Source organism: Microtus pennsylvanicus, chromosome 5 (assembly GCF_037038515.1).
Source record: "Microtus pennsylvanicus isolate mMicPen1 chromosome 5, mMicPen1.hap1, whole genome shotgun sequence".
Lineage (NCBI taxonomy): Eukaryota > Metazoa > Chordata > Mammalia > Rodentia > Cricetidae > Microtus > Microtus pennsylvanicus.
Window position 1 is genome coordinate 46715770 of NC_134583.1, and position 23676 is coordinate 46739445.

General features: G+C 44.2%; 1 protein-coding gene across 1 annotated transcript in view; it reads right to left on the bottom strand.

The window, feature by feature from the left end:
* Positions 1-7775, bottom strand: part of Dchs1 (dachsous cadherin-related 1) — a 32620-nt gene extending 24845 nt beyond the window's left edge. The window contains exon 1 of the mRNA XM_075971793.1: positions 7544-7775. The gene's annotated coding sequence lies outside the window, so the exon portion shown is untranslated. The remainder of the gene's footprint in view (positions 1-7543) is intronic.
* Between the last annotated feature and the right edge of the window lie 15901 nt (positions 7776-23676).

Genomic DNA, 23676 nt, shown 5'->3' on the forward strand with positions numbered 1-23676 from the left:
AGGAATGGAGAAGCTTGACACTCTCCTTGGGTTCCAATCACGATATCAAAGTGGTTCTTATTAAGATACTGAAGACAAGAAGTCACTTGGGGAGTAGATGTTGGGATCACCACCCAGACATAATTGGATCTTCAGGTCTGGCTTGTAGGAACGGCGTAGCATAGAGATATGGATGTGGACAAACTAAAAACTGTAGGTGTGGAAATGCCAATCTGATAGGGTCTAGAGAGTGAGAAGAATCTAGGCCCAAGCTCTGTAAACAGTCACAGAGAAAAGGAAGCTGAGACCTTTCTTCTTCCTGGAGGCAGCGTCTCCGAAGGGAAGGAGGACACCTCAGAAAGAAGGAGAGAGCAACCATGCCAAGTGCCGTCAAGAGTTTGAGTGAGGACAATAGGCTGAGAAGTAGCTGCTGACTGTAGTGATAAGGAGGCCACTGATGGTATTGGAAAGAATAGCATCAGGGGAGAGGTAAGGGGGCAAGGCTCCTGTGGTGGGAAAGCAGAGAGAATGCATTGACTCATAACTAGGTACAAACCAGGTTAGACTCAGCATAGACGAACCTATTAATGCATGTTTATTGCATTCCTACAACAGGGAGACAAAGAGTATGTCACATGTGGCAGAGCAGGAGAGCGGCATAGACCACAGCAATAACTTTTCTTCTTCTTCTTCTTCTTCTTCTTCTTCTTCTTCTTCTTCTTCTTCTTCTTCTTCTTCTTCTTCTTCTTCTTCTTCTTCTTCTACCACAGCAATAATTCTTCTTCTTCTGCTCCTGCTCCTGCTCCTTCACCTCCGCCTCCTCCTTCTTTTTCAGACAGTGTCTCCTAAGGCCTCCTCCTCCTCCTCCTCCTCCTCCTCCTCCTCTTCCTCGTCCTCCTCCTCCTCTTTCTTTTTCAAACAGTGTCTCCTAAGGCTAAGGCTCAGGCTGACCTTGAACTCACTAAGCAGTCCAGGTTGATCCTGAACTCCTGATCATCCTACCTGAGTGTTGAGATGATAAGGTTAAGTCATCTTGCCTGGATACACATAACGTGTGTATCAAAGTGCCTACCTCAATTGACTGATGCAAGAGTTAAGTGATAATTGGAAATGTTTAGCATTAAGGTTCGACTACTGCTCACTGGTACCGTAGTGTGATGCACACATCAACCTCTGGGATGAGTGTCCTTCCACAGATGAGGAATCTGAGCCTGGGAGATGGGAGTGAAGAGACATCTAAAAGGCAACTTTGATGGACACTAAAGCTTTTGGCTAGCCCAATTGCCTCTCTGGTGGAGAGCTTGGAGAGCCAAGAAAAGGCTTGTGTAGCTAGTCAGGCATACAGCAGGGAAAGAGAATAGTTCAGGAGAATGAATCTGGCACTGTGGGTGAACAGAGGAAGAGATCGCAGTAAGGTCATCAGCATTCCAGGTACATAGGCATGTGGACGTGGGCTCACACCGTGAGAGGGCAGAAGGAACCTGGATGTCCAGGTTTCTAGGAATGAAAAAAATGGGGAAGGAAGGAGCAGATGTAGGGTATGCAAGGAGGTGATTCATGAACAGACGCAGTCAGCAAATATTTAAGGCCTATCGTGTGCCAAACTCACTAAACCCCAGAGACAGAGCAGTGGTTCAGACAAATCAAGTCTCTGTGTCCATGGTGTTTAAAGTTGGGGAGGCCTGTGAACTGATCCTCCTGAGCTGGATCCCCACAATCACGGTCCAGGTTGTAGAGGAGACTAATGAAGTTGGAGATGGCAGAAAAGGTGAAGACAGAAACTCAGAAGGCAGGTTGAGGGCAGGGAAGGACAATATGAAAACCTAGATGTTAGATATAAGATTAATTACAAGGTCCTGCAGTCAAGACCCAGCATGGGAAAAAGTGAGATTCAATCAGCTAAGTTAGTAGCTGAAAACTTAAGACATTTTCTTCCTGAACCTTCCAAACTACTCTAAGTGGAAGTCATTACTCTCATTTTCACCTGAGAAAATGAAGCTCTCATAAGCTTAGTCACCCATTAGAAGGCCTGAGGTACAGCTGCTGTCCTTTCTCTTCCTGTCTTCCTCTTCTCCCTTCCTGGCAAGGCACAAGGAAGCCAAGTTCTAGGCTCTGAGATATTACAAGTTCCTTCTACTGAGTTGGGTGCAGAGGGGGAAGACAGGTTTTTTTTTTTCTAAACCAGGGAACTGGAAGCTCCCACTCCCAAGTGCCAGTGGTTGAAAATGCCCTGATCTCAGAGAGTTACACAGGCAACTGTAGACCCTAGAACAGAAGGGGTAGGCAGCAGAATGCTAGTGAGAAACTGGACTCTGGCAGCTGAAATTCTGGGAGAGGTTTCTGATAACAGGTACTACCAGCCCCAGAGAGGGGAGAGTCCAGGCTGGTTTCTGTTGCCATGCCAGGCAAGAACTGGGCAAGGAGGAGAGTACAGGAATCAGGGAACCTGGGATTGGAAGGAGCAGGGACTGGAATACCAGGAGTTGAGCTCAGGGTGGGTGGGCGCTGGAGGAGGGAACAGCCTAAGGCATCCCCTTAGGAGGGAATCTGGCAGGCCTATACTGCCTGGTGGTCTGGGGATAGGTATGGTGGTTAATCTTCATTGCCAACTTGACTGGATTCGGAATCCCTTACGAAGCAAGTCTCTGGGTTTATCTTCAAAGGTGTTTTCAAAGAGATGGAACTGAGGTGGGAGTACCCACCCAAAGGCGGCTGCCATCATCCCATAGTTTTCCTGCCTGTCTGTGCAATGTGACCAGTCACCTCATGTTCCTGCTGTCATGCCTTCCACACCACGGAGGACCACACCCTCAAACTGTAAGCCAAATAAAGCCTTTCTCTCTCAAAAGATGCTTTGGTCAAGTTATTCCATCACAGCAATGAGAAAATCAACTAATAGACCACAGCTTTCAGACAAGGGTCTCCAGGACACAGGCTTGCTAACTCCAGTGCTTCTTAAATAGCTGCTGAGTAAATGAAAGAAACAGAGTAGAGGAAGAGGATTCAGGAAAAGAGAAATCCGGGGTTGGGGCAGGAGAGATCCTTGGGTAAGAAAGGAGCCGCTGTGGAGAGGTAGGGAAAGTGTCTCCCACATGGTAAGAGGACCCTATGCCACCATCGTGTGGGCAGCTGGGAAGAGGTCTCCTCAACAGTGAGAGTGAGGAATGAGCTCACACATTCATTTCTTTGTTCCTTGTCGAGCCTGTGTAGGGAACCAAGGGTCACAAAGATGCAACCTTGACAGTGAGCAGTCCTAGCTTTGTGGGAGAAACAGAGTAAGGATAAGCAGTGACAAAAGAGAAATCCAGGAGCCTCTGGAAGAGTCAGAGTGAGAAGGGGAAGCACGAGGAAGGAAGGAAGGAAGGAAGGAAGGAAGGAAGGAAGGAAGGAAGGAAGGAAGGAAGGAAGGAAGGAAGGGCTGTGGAAGTCATAGCACAGCGGGCGCACAGCTCTAGGGGCAATGGAAGGACGCACTGTCTGTTGGCAGCTATGAGGAACTCAACAGAACTTGAGCTCAAAATCTGAGTGCTAGAGAAATAACAATGAGCTAAGGAGGCTTGGGAAGAGAGAAGATTATGATTCATAGACCGTATTTAAAAGTTGGGATTTCCTGCAAAGGAAACAGAAACACTAAAGCACAGTAAAGTGGCTGGATTTGCATTTTTATTCAAGTTGCTTGCTGCAATGAGACAGAGATCGGAAGAGAGAAGGGAAGTACAGACCCATTAGGAGGTGCCTCCAAAAGTTCAGGCGAAAAGGCTGCAGGCACAGAGATGAGGGAGGAAACGGGATGAGATGTCAGACACTGTGGAAAGGAGGCAGAATCAACAGGTTCCTGGTCTTACAGAAAACAGTGGTTACAGCTAATGTCTGCTTGTAAAGACAGGGATTTGGGGAAAGAAGTTGAGTTCAAGTTTGTATGTGGTAAGGGGTCTGTAAGCTATACGTTATGATCAAGTATATCTCAGGTACATAAAGGTCACAGCTCAGAGGAGAGGTATTTGGGACTCATCAGTCTATGAGAGCTAAAACCATGCAAACAAGGAAGATGGTCATCAGAGGCCCATGTCACTGAGATAATCAGAGGCAGGTCAGAATCTCAACAGCAGTATTTAGGGGCCTTGCAAAGGACCCCAAGGGCACCAAGGACAGCCAGGAGGAGCTCCGTGAGAGATGCACAGATCCCACCACACTGCCGTCATCTGATTTTTGCCTGCCTCCTGGCACTAAAGTGTCACCCCACTGAGGGTAGAAACAGTGATTCTACCGTTGTATTCTCATCACCTAGCAGCCTGCCTAGCACATCAGGTCTCGTTTCAAGTTAAGAGAATAAAGCGGTGACTCAGAAGTCAAAATCAAAAACAGCTCAGAGAGGAAAGCTCAGCTATGTCAGCTCCTGCCAAGAGGTCAAGCAGCTGAAGACTCTTGAAAAAAATCCCCTTGATTTGGCAGGAGAGAGGTCACTTTCTCTCAGGGAAAAGAGTGTCTTTGGAGGAGTGGGAATAAATGAAGTGAGCACAGCTTGATGCAGAAGGGTCCCTCACAAAACACAATGGTGGAGTAAACTGAGGAAGCCTCTTACCTACAGGGCATCACAGGGTTAAAGACAGAATTCTGATGTGTCTCCAGGAGGAATGGAAGCAAGGAGACATGGGAAAGACAAGAAATAGTCAAGTTAAATCCCCATGATGCAGTGAGGAATGGTATCCTAAATGCAGGTGTGGGGGGCTGGTCTTAAGCAGAAGAGACACCTACTTGTTATTAGGGGAGGATGGACAAAGGACTCTAGAGGATGCCAGTGAGATGCGAGGAGATATAATGTTGAGGGAATTCAAGCCAGGTGCCTTTAGTTCCTCCCATGAGTGAGCAAACCAGATTTCCACTCTCCAGTTCTCCCTCCCTCCAACACCCACATTCACGTTGTCAGCTTGCTGACCCCGCTGTTTAAAGAGCAAGCCCTGTCTCCGGCTGCTCCTCCAGTGCAGGCCAGCATGACCCCCTTCCAGGGTTTCAGCAATGCCCCACAGCTATTCCCAGGCGCCTCCCCCAGGCACCACAGACCTGCTGGAGTAGGGTTTCTACAACAAAGCTGGCTACAGCTTCAAATGATTTGATGGCTTTCCATTATTCTGGGGTCAAATGAGCTTCCTGTGGCCATGGAGCCCCTGGATGATCTCAGTTTCCTCCTGACACTCCCATCTCTCTCCACACTTCTTGCTGTAAATGTTACAATTACGGGCTTGCTCTACCCCTCGGACACAGATACGTGAACTTTCAAATGCCGTCTTCTTGGCGTGGAATATTATCCACCCATTCTGCCTAATTTTCATTTCTCCTTTCCTCGATTGACTCCTGACTAACTCACCAGTTTTAAGGCTTCTTCCAGAAAGCCTCTTCTGAACTTTCCATGGTTGCTTATGCTGTCTTGATGAGCACTGCTATGTTATGACACTCAACCGCCCCCCTCCACACTGACTGTGTAAGCCTGAGGGTAAGGAGCATGCCCATTTTATTGACTTTTGGAAAAGCCCACTCTACTACAATGTCTGGAAAAAATAGATATTTTGTATGTGTTTGCTGAATGAGCCAGTAAGTTAATTAGTCTATTGAAAACAATGGGTGAGTGATTTGGGTATGTGAAAAAAAATTCTTTATAGAAGGTCTGACCTGGGGATTTACAGAAACCAGAATTTCTAAATGTGTCAGTAGCTGAGAAATCATTCTAGACAGAACTGATAATTCACATTTGAGAAGACTCAGAGACAATGGAGCACAGTGTCGAGGAGTGTTTGAAGGGATGGTTCTTCACCAGTGAGCTGGAAGAAGAGGAGCAGATTAGCAGGAGTTCAAGGGCAAGAGGTCAAGGGAAAAGGTCATATCTGGTTAAAGTTGCAGTTTTCAACATGTGGGTTTCACAGGGGTCGCCTGAGACCATCAGCAAACACAGATATTTATATTACGATGCACAACAGTGTTGAAATTACAGTTATGAAGCAGAAACAAAAATAATTTCTGGTTGGGGGTCACCACAGCCTGAGGAACTGTGTTAAAGGGTCACAGGGTCAGCAAGGTTGAGAACCATGGGGTTAAAGAATAGAACAAGAGAAGAGGCATCTAAAAGCTGTGAAGAGATGGGGGTTATGCGCAGAGTGGAGTGTGGGAGTTTAGTCCTGGGAGGAGAGAAGGTACCAGGAGCTAAAGACATAAAGAAACTGTGAAGCTGGTTTTGGGAGATACCTAGGGCCATGGTAGGATGTAGGGTCAGGGAGAAAACAGTCTAGTTCTCAGTGCCCAGAAACAGAAGTTCTGGAGGTCTGCGGTAACAAAACTACAGCTCTCCTTGTAACGTAGACAGATTGCCCATGACTGTCTTCTAGACGCTGTACAAGAGGCTCTGAGGTAAGAGCAGTCGCAACCCAGCCTTCTGCTAGCTCCAGGTCTCTAACATACCTGTAATTCTTGAGCAGGCTGAGGAAATACATGAAAATCCCTATGATGTGCTGCCCGATAGTATTTCCAATGGACGTGTATTGGTCTGAGAGGCGTTGGCAGGACCATGGTCTCCTGTGGTATGAGTTGGCTGTGACAATGATGGCCAGGTATCCTGGCTGTAACACTTCTGCTGTATGCACACTGTACTGACATCATCTCCCACAGGTACATTCTGGCTTGACAGACACCTATAATGGGTGTTAGTTGGTTCTGACAGGCCATTTTAGGGATGTCCGGGGACTATGCGTGTTATCTCTTGAGAATGTAAGTTGCCTGGGACTGAGTCCCTATGGGGTTGAGTAGGGCTATGATTGTGTCCCATGTGGGTATTTGAAGAGTTGACATAAGCGACAATATTTTTCTGGCCTATGACCTGTGGCTGTGGGCCCAGCCCATGCACACTGAGTTCATTGTGCCTTTGAGTTCTTTCTCCCCACCCCCTCCACGTGGGACCTAGGCTTGCAGTGACCTCTCTCTGTCCCCTCACCAGGACTCTAATTTAAGCATCCTGGACACAAACTCCCAGGCTCGGCACCAGGATGCACTCAGAACACAGACTTTGTCCTCTCTCCTCTGCTTCTCTACTTCTGCCCCTCAGTTTCTTTGTCTGTGTCTCCGTGTCTCTGTCACACACCCATCCCTGCATTCTGACATATGGCTCCAAAGAGCCAGGTAAAACGCACACAAGCACGCACTCTCACAAGGACCCGCTAGTCCCGACACAGCTCATTCTGACCCACACCCCCTCCAAGTGACACGCACATGCACACACAACCTCGCGAGGACACTCACTGACTCACACTCGCTGCACACACACAGCCCAACCCTCACTCCCCACCCCTCGCGCACACTCAAGCACTGCCACACACTCCCACTCGATGACACCCGCACACAAAGACCCCCCGGCCCTGGCCCCATGCTCACGTTCACGCTCGCTCTCTCCCGCAGGCCCCGGCCCCCCCTCCCCCATTGTCTCGGCACAGAACAAAGCCCCCGGCTCCGTCGCCGCCGCCGCCGCAGTCGGGGAGGCCGACAGACCCCGCGGGTGCGGCCGGACGGGCCGGGCACTGACCTCCGCGCGATGCGGGCTCCTTTGCCCGGTTCTGGGGCGCCGTCCGGCCGCGGTCAACCCCCGGGGCAGCACCCGCCTTCGCGGGGCCTGGGGCCGCGCATCGTCCGCCCTGGTTGGCTCGGGCTCACAGTGCCCTCGGTGCGGCCCGCCGTCCGTCTGCTCTCGCTCGGCCGTCGGTCGGTCCGTCCGTCTGTCCGCCACCGCCGCAGGGGCGCCGCCTCCTGCACAGCCACCCCGCGGAGGATGCAAGATGCGCCGCTGCGGCCCGAGCCCCCTCCCCTCCTTCCCTCCCTCCGCGCGGTAACCCGAGCCCCCGCCCTCCGCCGAGCCCCCGCCCCCGCCCCCACCCGCGCCGCCGCCGCGGTCCCCGCGCCTCCAGCCCGCCCTCCACCCCTCCACTTCCCGGCCCCAGGCCCCGGCGCCGGATCCCGCCCCAGAGCCGCGCCGTCCCTTCTCCCTGCCACTAACGCACCAGATCCTCTTGTCCCGTCCGGTCCCCTTCATCCTCTCTGCTTTGCTTTCTCCATTCTGTACTGGTCTTCGCGTCTTCCATCCTTACTCCGCCATGGTCTGCTTCTGCCCCACTGCCCTGTTCTTTCTCGCCCCCTTCACATTTCTTCTTTCCCCTCTTTCCCCTTCCCTCTGCTCAGTGCTCTTTCTGTCTATAGCCTCCCTCCATCAAATCCTCCCCGTTTTCTTACTCTGTCCGTCTGTCCGATGGTCCTTTCGGCACCTTTCCCTGGGTCTTTCTTTTGTTCGTCACTCTTCTTGCTTCACACCTTTCCCTTCCCTTCATCTCCCCGTCCTTTCCTCTCTCCTCCCTTCCATCTTAACTCCTTTTACTACCCTGTGCTAGTTATCCCTGTCTCCTTATCAGCCCTGGCTTCTCATTCTTTTGGTTCTTCGTCTGTCCCAAATTTGAATTTAGAGATTGAGAGTTATTGAACCATAGAGTTTAGGGGTGGTGGTCTGAGAGGATATTCCCCATAAAAGTAAAATGAGAAACTGGGTAGGAATGTGATAAAAGTCTAGAGGGACCAATTTGGGAGGAAGTGTGTGTGTGTGTGTGTGTGTGTGTGTGTGTGTGTGTGTGTGTGTGTGAAGTCTGTCAAGTGGATGACAGTAAGCAACCTGGAAGCTTTGATGCCCTGTCTCGGTCCTTCCTTAGGGCTCTGAGCGATCCTAAGGGAGAAAGATATTCTGGCAGATATAAGCGGCACAGAAAAACCAGGAACTTGTCGGGAGAGAGGACAAAGAGCTTCTCATGCAAAAGAAGGGAGCATGATCATCGTGGAAGAGTGGAAGGAGAGGCTAAGATCCTCGATGGCATCTGTACTTCAGTCTTAGGCAGCCCGGTGGGTGGTGGTGAGCTCAGAAGCTCGTGGAAGGGGTTGGTCTGGGAAGATGATGACTTGGGATTTGGGGCTGCTGACTTTGAAGTGCATGTTTGGTAGGTAGATCTGCAGTTTGGAGGAGCGGTCTGAGCTGGGCATAAATATTTGGTAGTCATCTGCAAATACCGTATAAGTTTGAATATAGGGTGAGGTTTTTGCTTTTTTGTTTTTCCAAAATCATCTGTCAGGAAAGAGGGAGTAACCTTATATTTGAGTCTTTGCAAAGTCTCTCATATTACAGGGTTTGCTCTCATTTACTTTATTTTGAACAACAAACCACTGGATAGGGCAGTATGGTATGGTGACTAAGCTTGTGGACTCCGGAGCCAGACTGCCTGGCTCGGGGTCCAGACTGCCGTTTTCAAGCTGTGTGCCTTTGGGAGAGTTAGTTAACCTGCTTCTACCTCAGTTTTCTCATTTAGGAACTGGGTGTAAGGATTTAATTATTTAATATAGACAAAGTGCTATGTACCTGGTACTTAGAAAGTGTCCAATAAATGCTAAGTATTCCTGTTCTCAGGACAAGACCTATTAACCTGAAATGCACTCACCAATTTTATTCTGGATTTTTGTAGAGGTCATTTATCACAGAATTCCTAGTTAAAGAAATTTAATACGGTATGATAACTATTCCCGGTGGTATGACCTCACAACTGCATGTGTTAGATGACTCTAAATATACATTTTTAACGATTGCTTTTAAAAGCCATAATGTCATACTTGGGAGTGGCATCTAGGATGCTCAAAATGTTTTGTTTGTTGACTCGAGTGACATTTCATGAATATTTCACTTTAAGACAATGCATTGAGCTTAACACTTGACTTTTGCCCTTCCTGTACAAATGTTATACTTAATTAAAAAGTTAACAATTTAAAGCATGACTTTAAAATGCAATATGTCAAGTGACTCCATGAATCTACGCTCGCAGGGTGCATGCCAAAAACTACTGCCTAAATGTGATACAAATGGGGCTTGTGACTTGGAGTAAAGTTTCCAATGACCGCATCACTTATGGATTCGAACTGTGCCATGTTCTTCTCCAAACCCTTCACTGAGACTGAAGAGAAGGTCTCCCATTCTGGGGAAATGTGACCTTGACAATGAGGTGGTCATTGCTTTTGAGGAACATGCTAAATATATTAAAGCTGTTAATATCTTAAGAGGATGGAGAAAGGCAACATTACAAATTAGTGTTATTTTATTTGATATATAAATTTAAAGTATGTATAATGAACTGTTACACAATAGGTGCAGAATTTTCCTTCATCCTCATCTTTACAGGAATTAAGTTTGTTCTTTGAAAAAGATTTTTACTTTTATTATTTTTAAATAAAGTTTGTGTGTGTTTGAGTGCAGTGCCTGAGGTCAGAGGCATTGGATGCCCCTGGAGCTGGAGTTACAGGCAGTTGGGGGACACTTGAAGTGCTGGGAACTGAACTCTGCAAGAACAGTATGTGCTCTTAACTGCTGAGTCAGCTCTCCAGCCTTGGAGCTTGGTGTGTGTGTGTTTAAGGGCTTGACTACAGGGAAAGAGAGAGACCTGTAGGGCAGGGGAGGTGGGTGACAGGAATTTTAGGAAGCAAGGTGAGTTTTTCAAATTGGAAAATCTGCATTTATTTATTTTCTACCTTTCATTTTTGACCGCACACAGCAAATAATTCCAGTCCTGGGAGGCTAGGCAGGAAGATTGCCATTAGGTTAAGGTCAGCCTGGACTACAGAATGAAAGAAACCTTGATGTGGGGGGAGAAAGAAGGAGGAGGACAAGGAGGAGGAGGACAGAAAGGAAGGAAAGAAGGAGAGGAGAAAGGAAGGAAGGAAGGAAGGAAGGAAGGAAGGAAGGAAGGAAGGAGAAGATAAAGGAAGGAAGAAATTTTCAGGTTGGTCAAAAATCTTTCTCATGGGAAAGTGTGGGGTTAACCTTTGGTTTTGGTTTCCTCATATGGTAAATGTGGCAGAAGATGAGTGAAACCCTATAGACCCATTATTGCTCAAAGAGAGTATGTATATTAGAAACGGGGAATGGCCTTGTTCAGATCCCGAGACTCTCTAACATTTAAAGGTTGAGAAGAGAAGCTGGGGAGGTGGCTTAGTGGTTAAGAGCACTTGCTACTCTTCCAGAGGACCTGAGTTCAGTTCCCAGCACCCATACTGGGTGGCTGACAGGAGCTATAATTACAACTTCAACAGATCTGATTTCTTCTCCTGGCCTCTGCAAACATTAGCATACACTTGGTGCATGCAACTGATCCCCATTTTAGATTCATATCACACACACACACACACACACACACACACACACACACACACACACACACACAGAGGATTGGGGAAGATATTGAGGAAACAAGGAAGCAGGTGTGTAGAAAGGTAAGATGATTTGTTTTGTTATAGCAAGTTTAAGACACATGTGAAGTATAATGGAAAAGGTCTAAAAGATGCTTGTGTATAAACTTTATATTCCAGAAAGGAGCTGAGCCGAGGGCACATAGTCTAGAGGCACTAGGATCAAGTCGTGGGGCAGTGAGAACTACAGTGCTCGCTCAGCGGGAGTGGCTAGTGGTCAGAGTGTCTGAAGAAGTGTCACGGAGGACTCAGAGGAGCTGCAAAGCAGAATTCATAGGAGAACACTGACAGATGTATTTTATTAGAAGTCAAGGAAGGAAACTTCTACTAGAATGAACATTGTCAACAGAATAAAAACACCACAGTAAGATGCATCCAACAGTTCTTCCGTAGAGGAATCTGGGACACCTGACGGCATTAGTGATTACAGGAGAGGATGTGAAGATGACGAGTTACTGTAATTTAAGGACAGAGTGGAGGTAAAACAGTGTGACAGTGCACAGGAGTATAAAGTTAGCCGTGTATGGGATGCATATGCTTCTAATCTTAGAACTTAGGAAGGAGACTGAGGCAGGAGGCTCACTAGTTTGAGGTCAGCCAAGGCTAAGGATCTGTCTCAGAGACTAAGGCTGTGGGATGCAACATGTAGAATGCTTGATTTGTACGTCCTTGTATTTGATCTTCAGTAATATCTTTCCTGCAGCCCCCTCTCTTGTAAATAGTCAATTGCATGTTCAAGAAACCCAATTTGCAATAGCTTAGGAAATAAGGTAACTAAATCTAGATTCCAGAGCCCAAAAATGAAATATTACTGAGACGTTGTGTCTAGTTCATGTTTTTCATTTCATTTCATTTTTCTTGTCAGCCTCATTTTTCTCCTGCTGATTTTTTATACAAACTTTTTATTCTGGAGTAAATTTTAGACTTACCGAAAAGTCGCAAACATAGTACTGAGAGTTTCTGTATACTCTTCACCCAACTTCCTCTAATTAACATTGGCTAACACTGGTACATTGTCATTAACTCAAACACCAGACTTTGTTCTGATTTCACCAGTTTTTCCACTAATGACTTTTTTCTATCCCAGGATTCAATTTAGAATGCCACATTGCATATAGTCATCATGTTCAGTTTCCTCTGGTCTACGGCAGTTTCTCCATCTCCTTTTTTAAGTGTCCTTGACAGTTCCAAAGAGTACTGCTCTTGTATTTTTGTAGATTTTTCCTCAACTTAAATGTTTTTCTTAGGATTGACTATGGGAAGAGAATACTATAGAGATGAAGGTCCCTTTTCACTACATTCTATTAGGGAGAATGTGATATCAACACATTTTCTCTGTTGATTGTCTTGGTCACTGGATTAAAGTAGTATTTGCCAGATCCCAGGAAAGAAGAGAGGCTGGAGAATTACGGTCAGAGAGTCATCCATGATAACAAGGAGGGTTTGGTTTTTACTGAGATGTTCTTGACTTTAAAGCCAAAGGAGAAGATGAGGGCTGCAGATGTGTGCACTAGTGAGGGTGTGTGGTACACTGTGTGTGGGGAGACAGTATACAGACAGAAATTTGAGGCCATTGAACTTAATCTGTCTCTCTCACTGGGAGGAGTCTAGATTTTGTGGGGAATGAGGCATAAGGGAAGCAATATGCTCTAAATCTTGAGGAAAGTTTTGGAGGAATAGAACATTAGTTTTTTTTTTTTTAAAAGAGGAGATGACTCATGGCCTTGCAGACCTGAAGGGCCAGGGAGTGGATGCTGGTGACAGAAGAAAGACATGTTCACTCCCTTGAAATCTCCGATGATGAAGATGAGGGGTCATTTCACGACCTCACCAGGGATGGGAGAGATATGTGTAATAAGGTGGCAGATTCACAGAGACTGAGTTATGAGGATGGAGAAGTAACTGTCTTTACTCAGGCTTGAAACACGCTAGGTCCTTCTTTCTTATCCCAAGAAGTGTGGAGGAAGGTGCAGAAATGGGGTACTTGAACAATGCCAAGGCATTTACCAGGAAGTGGAGGCTGGGGATATAAAAGCGAGCTGGTAAGACTTTGCCACCATGAAATAGAGGTTTCCAAACAGACCATGATGTGGACTGAATCCATGATGGAAAGGGCTGTCAGGAAAACAGTTGAGGCAGAAGGAGAACCAGGGTGGATGTGACCATTGGGAGAGGACAGATGACAAGGAAGCTGCCCAGTGCATGTTTCCAGAGCAACAGAGCTGCAGGCAAGGCTCATGGCCTCTCTTTCTCATTTGTCTTTTCTTAAGGAGAAAGAGGCACTAGCTTAGAATCTTTGCCTTCATCCCCATTCAAAGCATTTCAGAAGGAGTCACAATCATCAGTCTCAGTGAAGCCCAGGCTTGGAGGAAGTGAGCAGTGCTGGAAAATGGCCCAAGCCCAGCACTGCTTAGGTTGAAGACTTTAAAGAGCAAGAATGTTTTTCAGGCTTTGAAGGCATTCAGCTCCGCAGGAACAAAGGAAGGAAGTTCCCGGTTCTCTCCCTGAGAGCTGAAGCCAGAGCAAGCGACAGATCTAGAACACAGGTGGAGAACTTAGCTGTGAAGACCAGGGAGCCCTCCTGTTGGAAAACTAAGGATGAAAAGTAAGGATAGCCAGTCTGTGAATTTTAGCTCATAGAGTAGCCAATTGGTTAGAAATGACCAATTTTGTCAATTACCAGAATTTTATTTCTCTTAATTATGTGTAAAATTTAGAACAGCTTGAATGTTTGCGTTCATTTAAGCAAATTTAAAGATTTCCATTCAGTATCGGTGTCATTTAAAGTTTAGTTTAATTTAATTTAGCTTTAGTTTTTAATTTATTTGCAGCTGTTTTACTGAAGTCATTTTGCTATGGCTGGCCAAGTTTCAGTGAATTCTAAGTTTTTCCTTACTTTGAAATTATAACTTTTGGGAATGGGATTTTCTTGTGTATTTTACTCCACAGTCACTGCGTGATGACTCAAGTGTACAGCATTTTATAAACAACTGGGGAGAGGGTTCTTCTCAAATATTTTTAGTATAATACTTTTTCTTCATTACTTTGTGAGTGTGTAAATATATATAAACTTATATTGAGATAAGGTCTTGCTTGTTATGTAGCCTAGGTTGGGCTTGAAGTTGTGATTCTCCTGCCTCGACTTGACAAATGCTGGAATTACAGACACGTACCACCATGCTGGGTGCATGTACACTTTGAATAGATGTGGGCTGGGAGATAACTCAGACATGGAAATGTTTGCTCTGTAAGCAGGAGGACCCAAGTTCCTCTTCAGAACACCCCCCCCCACATGTATGTATGCTTGTTTTTGTTTTTGTTTTTAACAAAGACTGGGTCTTGTGGCTTCTTTGTAATTCTAGTGTTAGGGTGGCAGAGGGATCCCTAGGGCTGGTTGGCCTGCTAGCCTCCCTAGACTATTTGGTTAGCTCCAGGTCAATGAGAGACACTATCTTTTTTTTTTTTTTCTAAAAAAAGTATACACACATACACCACCACCACCACCACACTACACACATACACCACACACCCATACACACAAGGGCTGGAGAGATAGTTCCAATTAAGAGCACTTGCTGATCTTCCAGAGGACCAGGGTTCAACTTCTAGCACACACTTGGTTTACAACTTCCATTCCAGGGGATCTGACTCCTTCTTCTGTCCTCTGTGCATCCCGTGTGCCCATAGTGCAGAGACATACATGCATCAATGCACATAAAAATAAATAAATCCTTCAAAAAACAAAGGAAAGTGGATGGCATCTGAGGAACAACACCTAAGGTTGTCTGTCGGCCTTCTCATACATAAGAACATGTGCACACACAATTACAAACAAACGTTTTAGTAGATATGTAGATATGACCTGAAAACTTAACCTTATTTTATTTCTGTGGGCTTGTTTGTAAATAGTATATATAATTAATATTTACTAGAGAAAGGGATAAAATTAGTGATATAAAATTCTTTTACAGGCACATTAGTTCAAAACAACCATCCTAAGATATCATAATGGCCACTGAAAATGGATTTTCTGCTGTATCCATCTCTCATGTGGGTATTGTGGATTCGAACTCATGTCTTCATGCTTTCTCATCAAGCATTTTACCGACAGAGTCATCACCCCAGACCAGATTTTACTCTTTTCTTCTTATATCATCTATCTTTCCTCCATGATGTTTGTCTATTTATTTGTACATATTCATAGTTATTTAAAACTCCTGCTTTGATAATTAATAAGTCTGATTATATTTATCTTTAGTTCTATATTTTTTAGGCTATTTTAAAAAAATACCTTTTATCATGCCTTGTAATATCTTGTTGAAACCGTCACGGTGTATTGATAGAAGGAACTAAGGGAATTTTTTTGTGTGTGTCTGTGTGAAGTTTGTAATGCACGTTCAGGGAGGACTTGGGTGAGTTTACTCTTTTCTGTGGCTGTGGTGATGAAATTAAACTTATTTTTCATCTTATTTTTGTCTTCTTTGTTGTTGGGGTTTTCCTAGAGATGCCTTCTTAAATAGAGTCAAGGGCCTTCAGTTCTTTTAATTCTAAATTCCTGCTATTAGACAGAAGCCCTGTTAGTAAATATGAGGAAGGTATGTGAGGGCAACGAAGCGTCCTGTAGTCTCAGAGTTCCGTGCCAGTCTTTCAGGAGCCTGTGTTCCTGACAGTTGCCATTGTCTATTAGCTCCATCCATACCTCACAGCTTAGACATACAGGAAAGGGAAATACAGCTAAAAGTGGACATTTCTCTTCCTCCATATTGAGTGGGATTCAGTGCAACCCAAGTGGATCAGCCTCTGCTAAAGCAGTTTCCCATGAGGTCAGAGCCTTTGTGAGGAAAGAGGTCTGGTTGGATTTCTGATTCATTGCTTTTCTCGTCCCCCTACTGGAAGCAGGAGGGATTTTTTTTCCTAGTTCATGGTGAGAGAGCCTGTGGGCAATCCAGTTCTTACCAGATAATCAATTGGTTTGACTGGGCACATGTATATTTAAATCCTTAGCCCATTTTAAAATTGGGTTGTCTTTTTTGTTGTTGAGTTGTATAGATTATTTATAGTCTTTGTTGTTGAGACAAACATCTTCAACTTAGGGTCCTCCTACTGCTATCCCCCAAGTGCTAGAATTACAGATGTACATGCACAGTTTATGCACTGGTAGGGACTAAACTCAGGACTTTCTGCGTGTTAGCACACTACCGACTGGGCTAAATCCCCAACCAAAGAATTTTTTCTTAATATTCTCAATATAACTTTCACATCAGATGTGTCCTGCAACCATTCCATCTTAGTGTGGTACATTTTTATTTCTTGATGATGTATGTACAAGCACAAAAATATTTAATTCACTAAAGTTCAATTTATCTAATTTTTCTTTTGTTGCTTGAGCTTTTGGGGCCATATCTAAGATACTGTTGTCTAATACAAGATTAAGATTTACTGTTGTGATTTCTCCCCAAGAGTTTTAATAACTTTAAAAAAGCATTTGTAGCTGTTTATTTGTTTTGTTTTTATTCTTTGACAGTGTCAAGCCTCTATATAATGACCTTCAGTCATTACCATCTTTCATCTTTCTCCTCTCCCACTGAAATTCTTTCCCAAAGTCTCCTTTCTATTTTCATGTCACCTTTTGGGTATAAGTCACTGAGTTTAATTAGAGTTGCTTACATGAGTATGGGTGGGAGGCTCTTTACTGGCGCATGGGAAATTTATCAGTGGTTACACCACTGAAGAAAATAGCACCTTCTCCACTAGCAACCATTAACTACCATTAGACTCTCAAGGAGGAGTGGGACCTCATGGGTCCCTTCCCTATCCACATGCAATGCTGATGGGCCTAAATCTTATGTAGGTCAGGTATGTAGGTCACTGCAATATGTTTATCTTACATCCAAAAGACTATTAATTGTTCCCCATCCCCTGGTTCTTATGTTGCTCTGCTCCTTCCTCCTTGATGTACCCTCAGCCTTGCAGGAGGTGATACAGATGGAATGTTAACTAGTAACTTCAACTTCTACATTTATATCAGTCATCTGCTTGAGCTAATGTTTATGTGAAGTGTTAGGTAAGGGTCTACCTTTTTGAATGAGTGTCCCCCAAAGAAATCCATGTGAAGACTTGGTTCCTATAGTGGTGGTATCAGGAGGTACTGAGAATCATTGAGATGTCAGGACCTGCTGAGAAGTCTTTAATTCACTAGGGACATACTTTCGAAAGGGATTATGGAACCCTGCTGTGCTATTAGGCTTTTTGTCAGCTTGATACAAGCTAGGGTCCTATGAGAAGAGGGAACCTCAATTGAGAAAAGGCCTCCATCAGAGTGGCCTGTCGACAAGTCTGTGGGAAATTTTCTTGGTCATTGGTTGAAGTGGGAGGGCTCAGCACACTGTGAGTGATGCCATCCCTGAGCACATGGCTGTGGGTTGTTTAAGAAAGCAGGCAGGGTGGGCGAGGCATGTAGAGAAAGTCAATACAATAAGCAGCACTCCGCCATGGCTTCTGTTCCAGTTCCTGCCTCCAGGTTCCTGCCCTTCTTGATGGACTGTGAATTGAAAGCTGAAATAAACCCTTTCCTTCCCTAGTTGCTTTTAGTCATGGTCCCTAGCACAACAATAGAAAGAAAACTAAGACAACTGCTCATCCCTTCTCTCTCTGTTCTGGTTGGAGAAGCATTTTGCTTCAACCCACGCTATCTACTGTTGCCCTCTATGCCGTGAGTTGTTACAATCAGGGATAATCTTTACCAAACCTGCATTATGCAGTATGAACACCAAATCTACCAAACTGTGAGTTAAAGGAAAGTTTCTCTTTATAAAATTGTCTCGGGTGTTTCACTGCAGTCATGTGAAACTAAGACACGATCTAGCTTTATTCTTCTGCACGTGGATAGCTAGGCCTCTGTCTTAGTTAGGGTTTCTACTGCTGCGACAAGACACCACAACCAAAGAGCAAGCTGGGAGGAATGGGTTTATTTGGTTTACACTTTAGCACTGCTTTTCATCACTGAAGGAAATCAGGATAGGAACTCAAAACAAGGTAGGATCTTAGAAGCAGGAGCTGATGCAGAGGCCGTGGAGGGGAGCTGCTTACATGCTTGCTTCCCCTGGCTCGATCAGCCTGCCTTCTTATAGAAACCAGGACCAGCAGCCCAGGGATGGCACCACCCACTACGGGCTGGGCCCTCCCATATTGATCACTAATTGAGAAAATGCGTTACAGCTGGATCTCACGGAGGCATTTCCTCAACTGAGGCTCCTTCCTCTGGATGGCTCTAACTTGTATCAAGTAGACACACAAAACCAGCCAGTACAGCTTCCAAGGGCTATTTGCTGACAAAGCTACTCTTTTAAATTTTCTTGTATATTTGTCAAAAATTAATTGGTGAGCTGGGTTTGATGGCACACACCTTTACTCTCAGTACTTGAGACGGGTGGATCTCAGTGAGTTCAAGGTCAGCCTGGTTTACCTAGTGAGCTACATTCCCTGTCTCAAGAAAAATTGATAGTAACTGTAAGATTTTATTTTTGTATCCTGGGTTATATTCCATAAAAACACATTTTTCTTTATGCTAGCATTATGAAGTCTTTATTACTCTGTAGTAAGTTTTCAAATTGGAAAGTATGAGTCTTCCAACCTTATTCTTTTTAAAGACTATTTTGGCTCTCTCAAGTTCCTTGACTTTCCAACTGAATTGCCTTTTCCTTTGGTATTTTGTGTGTGCAAGCTCACAACTGCGATTTTGATAGGAAGGCAATGAAATCTATAAGCCGGTTTGAGGGCACTGAAATCTTAATCATGTTAAGTCTGTTAATCCACAGCATGTGATGTGTTCCCATTGATTTAGTCCTCTTAAAATTTCTCTCAAACATGCTTTGTAGTTTTTGGTGTGTAAGTTTTGTCCTATTTTGTTAAATTTCTCTATTAGTTTATTGTTCAATGCTATTGCAAGTAGAATTCTTTAATTTCCTTTTTGAATTATTTCTGTATAGAAATAAAGTAGATTTGTATATGCAGATAAGTTTTAAATACCAATATGGTATGCTATACGCTTGATTTTTGTAGTGTATGTACTTAGGATTTTTAAAACATACACGATCATGCATATAAAGGTAATTTATCTCTTCATTAAAATATTTATTACTTTATGTGTATGGGTATTTTGCCTGTTAGCATGTACGTACACGTGTGCCTGGAGCTGGCAAAGGTCAGAGGGGGTATTGGTTCCCCTGGGACTGGAGTCACAGACAGTTGTGAGCCACTCTATGGGTGCTGAGAATTGAATGCTGGTCTTCTGCAAGTACAGATGTCTTTCACTTATTTTTTGTTTTTCTTGCCTAACTGCCCTAATGGAACCTCTAGTCTCGTACAATATTAAACAGAAGTAGCAATGTTGAGCATTTTTCTTTTGTTCAAGATTTTAGGGGACAATGTCCTGTCTTTCCACATTAAGTATTAGGGGTAGCTATTATTTCATAGACAGGCTTTTATATAAATATTTTCATAATTTTTAAAAAATTTCATACAGTGCACTTTGATTGTGTTCATCCTCCGTCCTCATCCCAGATCCACTCTCATCTCCCCCCCCCTCTCCTTTCTCTTTCTCCTTTTCATCATTTAGTCCAATTTGTGGTGTCCGTATACTCCTGGGTGTGGGGCTATATTCTGATAAATGGTTGACCTGCCAGGACCCACACCATTAAAGAAGACTGACTCTCGTCCTCCAGGAACCATCGACTGTCCATACCTCTCCAGAGATGAGGTCTCATGAACCTCTTCCCTTCCGTGCTACAAAGTCGACTGCCTTGGTCCTGTACTGGCAGCACAGTGCCATGAGCTCATGAATGCAGTGGCCCCGTCATGTCCAGATGGCACTGTTCTGTTCTGGTCCTCCCTGATCTCTGGCTCTTAACAATCTCTCCACCTCCCCTTCATGCTGGTCCCTGAGCCTTGGGCAGGAGTGTGATATAGAAAGACATACTTCTTTTTTGTTTTTCGAGATAGGGTTTTTCTGTGTAGCCCTGGCTGTCCTTGAGGTCACTATGTAGACCAGGTTGTCCTTGAACTCACAGAGATACACCTGCCTCTGCTTCCCAAGTGCTGGGATAAAAGGTGTGTGCCACCATACCCAGCATTAAACATTCCTCTTAATAGGTTAGAAAATTTGCATTTTTTCATGGTTTCAAAAAATATCAGATTTTGAAAAATTCTTTTTGTCTGTACAGTATGGTATCAGCCCTTATTTTTTGATATGGTAAACAATATATTAGTTGATTTTAAGATAATAAACCCAGGTTGTATTCCTAGGAGAAGTTCCATTTGATAAAGCGTATAATCCTTTTTATAGCTGTAGGATTTGTTAGCATTCTGTTGAGTAGTTTTGCTCATATTATTAAGAATTTGTTATCTTGAGAATCTTTGTGTGGTTTTTAGTGTAAGCAAGCAAGATTTGCCTTATTGAAAAAGTTGGCTTACTTTAACTATTTTTAAGTCACAGATATATTTATAAGCTCAACCAAGGGGTGTTTCTATTTATTTCAGGCATCTGAATCCCAAGTGTCTGAACTATGTAACACACAGAGAATGGCATCAGATAACCTATCTAATGTAGAGATTTTGGTAAAATTAAAGCTAAATTAAGTTGAACTTAAACTATTTATAAAGCTCAAAAAAACCAATCTAAAAATATTAAACTGTTTTATGCTACTCAGTTGTTTTGAACTCTGTACATTTCAGACAGAAGTAATTTTTAGGTAAAACGACAGTTGTAGGAAACTGGAAGTTGGTTTCAAAACTAAATTTTTAAGAATTGATAATTTTGCAAAATTTGGTGAATTTGCCTGTAGGAATCTTGATCATTGAATGAACTGTGCTCAACAAGTACATTTCTAGACTAACTGATGAATTCTGAGGAGCATATGATGGTAAAGAGAGTAGAAATTAAGACAACTTTGTCTGCTGGGAGTGGTGGTGCATGGTTGTAATCCAACACTCAGGATGCTAGAGCAGGAAAATGAGGAATTTCAAGCTAGATTGGGCTAGATAATGTGTGAAGTTAGTCTGGGCAACACGGTGAGCTCCTGTCTTACACACAGACAGACAGACAGACAGACACACTTCCTAGAGTCTTCATTACTTAACAGCGAATGTCCAAATTTCTAAGTCCAATAGCCGAAGATATTCATTAAACCAGTGCTCTAAATCCTAGCCAACTTTAGTTCTGAGAATACAAAAATGAACATGTGTCTGCATCCAAGGCTCATGAAATACTGGGTGACACACACAGCTGACATTTTCACACTCTCCTCCAGATTCTGAGACCCCAGCACAATGCTGCAGTCCCTCTTTTGAGCATCTGAACAGGTCTCTTCTTTCCTTCTGTCTAGCATTGTTATTTCAGCTCCATCCTAGATCCCTGCTTCCTTTTTCTTGGCATTTTCAGTCTGCAAAATCTCACCTAGTCAAGTTCCGTTAACTTTCCATTTCATGTGCATGACTCTCTATGTTGCCTTCTGAGCTCCAGAAAAGCAATCAGTGAGTGCGTCCCCCTACAGGAATATGCCTACTACGAAGTTTCTCACATTACAATAACCTCAAATCTGCTTCTGCTCTACTAGGCCTTGTTTGTGAGCAGAAACTTCCAGCCAAGTATGTACGCAGAAACCCGTGTCATGCTTTACTTAAAACTGGTAGGAGAGGAGCACCTTGGAAAAGTAGGGGGAGGGGATGCTATGGTCAGAATATAATGTATGAAAAAAATATTTTCAATAAAAGTATAAAAAAACCTGCAAAAAACAAAGCAGCTTTTCATCTACTTCACGTCATCACATACAAGACCAGCCTTTTCTATAGTTATCTGGTCCTTTGTCTCCATTTCCCTCCTGTCTCTGGCCTAGCCTAGAGCCAACCACTTCTTTTGGATTCCTCAACCAGCCTCCTATCGGATATTTTTGCTTCTTGTTTTGCCCATTTAACCTTTCTTCTAGCCTGATGCAAGAATAATCTTTCTGAAATGTAAATCTGATCCTTCTTCTCTCCATTTAAAAATCCTTCAGTGGCTTCCTCTAGTTTCAGGCTGCTATCCAAGCACTTTATCATGTCCTACAGGATCCTTTGTAACCAGATCTTGCCGGGATTTCCTGCTTCACTTCCTGCCCTTTTTCCTGAAGCATAAAATCCCAGCTGTATAAAGTCACTTATTTGGAATTTCCAAACCATTCTATGTTGTTTCATAATTCAGTGCCTTTATAACCTGCAGATCTAGTTGCCTGGAATTTTGATTTTTTTTCTTCCCCATTCTGTTTTTTTGTTTTGTTCTGGATAGAGTCTTACTATACCCTTGACTACGTGGAACTTGAATAGACCAGGCTGGCCTGGAATATGTAAGCAATCCGCCTGCTTCTGCCTCCCTGAGTGCTGGGATCAAAGGTGTGTTCCACCATACCTGCCTCTTCCCCACTCTTAATGAAGGCATACTGAGATCCAGCACTTGAATTATTTCTTCTGGGTTCCACTTTGACCTCCTTCTTTCTTGCTCCTTCAGTGTGCCTCATGTGCAACCACTTTGACATAACTGTGTGACTATGTTGTCCTTCTTTGTTTATGAGGTGTCCTTTTATTTAAATAAGTCATTGGACCTTTGAAGGTTTATCTCTGCATGCTCTACCGTATCAGTGGTTTGAAGGATTATGTTTGATAAATTTATTCAGCAATATTTTGAGTAAACAGTGTGACTGTGTTCCGTGCTGTGAGGAATCTTGAAGGCTTCTTTTTGTGCCTTTTCTCAGTCTCCGCAGGTTCTGTAAACTGTCTGTCCTCCCAATGTCTGACCTCAGCCTCCTTTTTGTGCCTTCTCTCAGTCTCCGTAGGTTCTGTATACTGTCTGTCCTCCCAATGTCTGACCTCAGCCTCCTTTTTGTGCCTTCTCTCAGTCTCTGTAGGTTCTGTATACTGTCTGTCCTCCCAATGTCTGACCTCAGCCTCCTTTTTGTGCCTTCTCTCAGTCTCCGTAGGTTCTGTAAACTGTCTGTCCTCCCAATGTCTGACCTCAGCCTCCTTTTTGTGCCTTCTCTCAGTCTCTGTAGGTTCTGTATACTGTCTGTCCTCCCAGTGTCTGACCTCAGCCTCCTTTCCTTCTGCATGTGTACTCTGAGTCACCCCATCCATTTCCTTAGCTTTAATTGCTGACAACTCCCAAATCTGTTCTCCCAGCAAAGACCTCATTCTCCAGCTCCAGATGGTCCCAGGCATCTCAAAGTCAGCAAGTACAAAATTGAACTCTTTTCCCTCTTTCATTCTTTGTGGGATAAAAGGAAAAGAAAACTTTAGAAAAGTTTTTGGAAATCATTGTAAAGAAAAATTCTCAGAAATGAAGCCAGGGCAATGTCATTAAGCTTT